The sequence below is a fragment of the Primulina eburnea genome, unplaced genomic scaffold (assembly GCF_022965805.1).
Source record: "Primulina eburnea isolate SZY01 unplaced genomic scaffold, ASM2296580v1 ctg592_ERROPOS1100000+, whole genome shotgun sequence".
Taxonomy (NCBI): Eukaryota; Viridiplantae; Streptophyta; class Magnoliopsida; order Lamiales; family Gesneriaceae; genus Primulina; species Primulina eburnea.
This window is the reverse complement of record NW_027331379.1, coordinates 108,783-112,603: the sequence shown is the minus strand read 5'-3', so window position 1 is coordinate 112,603 and position 3,821 is coordinate 108,783.

Here is a 3,821-nt window from a genome sequence, read left to right as displayed (position 1 = left end):
CTGGCCATTTGATTGACCATGGCATGATCTAGACATCAAGGGTATGGTATGAACCGTGGCTAAGGGCCATAGGCCAACCAAGATTCACACCACACCACAAAACCGAAATATACACATGCAGAAAATTTAAGGGGTCTAAGGGGGGCTGTTCTTGTTTTGATTTAAAAACCGATTCCATCATGGACCAAGCTTTTAAATACCGACTTGGTCACGTCTTAGACATAATAAAGAGGTGTTCTAACCATGGCTATAGCCCCTAGGGCAGCCAAGATCAGAAACTCCCTCTTGACAGCAAAATAACAGAAAATCGAAACACAAGTGACACTAAGGAAGAGTTGCTGTCATTTCTGAATTTCAGCATGCATAGGGCTTGAACAAATGGACCAATATGATCCTAACATGTCCTAGTACATGTCTAGGGGCAGCCTTGGGAGCCTGGACACGAGCCAGGCACCTGAAAGCATCAAACAATACCCAAAACCATGAAGCAATGAAGTGACCGTAAAATTCTGCACATGATTTCATAAAAGTGCTCATATGTATTTCGGTTTTCATGCAATTAAATCATGTACATGTGATGTTTAAAAATACATATATGGCTTGATTGAAGAGTGAAAGAAAACATATACATGCCTTGGTTTGTTTTGAAGGAAAAACAAACGAAACGATGACGCGGTGCGGAGGAGACGGAGTGCTCTTTTCTTTTCTCACGTTCTCTCTTATTTTTCTCTTGAACCTCACGATTTCTTGGCTGGGTTTTCTTCTAAAATATTCTCTGAATTTCGAGATTGGGGGAGAGGAAAATGTCTATGGAAGAGAATGGGAAGTTTGCAAGATAGAAAGGGAGGAATGAATCTTGCTATCTTAGTTGTTGGTGAGATAATGGAAATGATTTTCTATTAAAAAGATTTTGAGGAATATTTTCTAGGGTGAGGGCCGAATTCTAGCTTAGTAAAGTGAGGGAGGATATTGCTTAATTGTTAATTAGCGGTGATTAAAAATGAAGGGTATTATCTACTATGCAAAGAATAAGGAAATGAATCAAAGGAATGAGTTGCCACAATCTAGAAATGTTGATGGCCGAAATTTAGTAAAAAAAATGGGTAATAAAGAAATGGGTTGTCAAACTAATTTAAATCTTTCATAATAAGGGGTGACCGATTTTTTTTATTTAAAAATTAAGGGAAAAGTTGCTAGGTAACATGGTAGAAATATTGCTTAAATAATAATTAAATGAGGATTAAATGTGATGGAATTATCTCCCAAGAGAAGATAAGGAAATAAATTAAAGATGGAGAGTTGACAATATTTAAATCTTTTTAAAGTGCTATGGCCGAAAATTTTAATAATAATGGAGGGGAAAATATTTCTTAATTATTGAATTTTAAATCTCTAGTGTTTTATCTACCCATTAAATATTTTAGTGAATTAAGAAGTTGATTATTGAACTTTATTTACTACTTTTCTCAAATTATTTAAATAATTCCTTAGACATTCTTTTATATTAAACTAACTTATTATTTATCTTAAATAAATTCTAGGAATGTTTTCTTAATATTAAATTTTATCTCAATACTCCAACTCCAGTCCGGCTTCACTTATTTAACTGAAAAGGTAACAATTAAACTTGTGGCGCCCGGTTTAGAAATTCATAATTATTCCCTTACTAAGTGCCACATTGTTTTCAGTCTTTCTTTATTGAACTTCTCTTTTTATTTTTACCATTATTATTATTAGAAAGATATTGTAGATAAAAATTTAATTACTTTCTACTATAATTTAAAAATTATCTACAAATATTTACATTTTTATTTCAAATATGTACAATTATTTTACACCGGAAGTTTAACAATCATTTGTACAATTATAATACAGCGGAAGTTTAACATTCATTTATAAACAGATCATCCCAACTTTCAATGCTCTTATTTCAGCTTCAGTTATTTTCCTCTTGTTCCAATTCGGGGGTTCCTGTGTCTGGAAATTACAATAGACGAAAAGAAATAGAGGGTTAAGTCTTTGAGGACTTAGTGAGTTTAAATTAGTATATAGCTTTTAAATAGCACTTCATTATAATTATACATGAAATAATATGCATAACAATTTAGATATTATGAATGATATGCAATGAAATGATAGATAAATGAAAATTCAATAAATTAACATTGGTGTTTATAATTGAGCATATTTTACGAGCCGGGTGAACCATTCTCCGGACCGAAGTTTCGGTGCGCGTTGTTCAGATGAACCATATACCCGAGACTTTTGACCCGTTGTTCATTGGACTCATTTTCCGGGCCGAAGCCACGTTGTCCAGTGGACTCAATTTCCGGACCGAAATCCGTTTTCCATGACTCCATTCATTAATGATATATCAATCCATTCATTAATATGCAAGAAAAAATACCAGTAATTGAAATGAACTGTGAATGATATTTGAACATTAAATAAATGCTATTGAAATTTCCAGGCCAAATGCCAAAGGCTTTAATAGAAGAATGAATAGTAATTTCCTCACCTGTTAACTTACAGTTTAGGCTTGATTAATAATCCGAGTTGCTGGAGCAAGTCCTAAAAATATATTATGAATGATATTTATATGTTAAGAGTTTTTTAAGTAACTAGCTGATCATTTCTAGATTATTTTTTTGTTCAAAATATAACTCGGTTGATTTTACTTAAGTTTCCAAAATTCATATTAATTAGAAGGTATATCCAAACATTACGAAAGTTGGTCAAAAAGTCGGAAATATCATCAGAAACGTTTGGCCGCCGGAAAATCGCCGTTCCGGCGGCGCGTGTGGGACACGCGCCGACGGTGCCGGCGCGTGGCCGGATTTTTTCCAGAATGCGTAACTTTTTATGATCTTGAATTCTTTTTTTGAAAGTTTTGTCAAATTCCTAAGCAAACGATACCAGATTTAAATATCGTCCTATGGTGAACTAGGGTACTCTGGCATCCCGAAAATGTTAGTTCCGGCAATATTTTGGAATGATGGGAGGTATGTACCTAATCTATGCAAAAAGAGCTACAACTTCGTTATTCAAGCCGACCTCTAGTTTGGTGTGTAGCTATAACAGAAATGAGCGAAAAGTACCTAGCTTGAATACGGAATACCGTTGCCGTTTTGCGGAATGTCTTTGTTTGATTTTCTGGTTTTCTAGTGATCCTTTTGCGTCACCTCCAGTGCTATATTGCTTTACGATATGAGGTGAGTAGTTGGTGATATATTGGGACTTTTCGGAAAGGGTATAGCTTTTCCTTCTATTTTTTCTTCCTTTTCTCCCTTTTCTTTTTCTTCTTCCCTTTCCGTTTCTTTCTTTCTCTGCTGGTGTCTTCTTGGTTTGTGAATTGAAATGTTCAACTATGTATATATAGCCGATTCATACTTATCTATTTATTAATCTTTTTATTTATTTATTTATTTATTTATTAAATGAAAAAAATCTCATCTTTATCCAAACTTAATATTATTATATTCGTGTATCTAATTATTGAACTTAATTATCTTATATTGATCTTAATAATTATTGTAATTAATTACTTAACATATATGTTGAGTTTAATTATAATATTTTATTATATTTTATTAAATTTTGGGTATTCGATTTTGGAATGGAACCTTATAGTGCTTGATGAATTTTTAAGTGTATTGTGATGTATTTTAATGTATTTCTAGATACTTTGGACAAGTAAAATTTGTACCGAAAAATAATGTGATAAAATGTTAAAAGTGAAAATAATAAAATTTATACTAATAAAAATGCATTTATGCACCTTTTTTTTTAGGGTGTCACAAAACTACTGCATGAAATAATAA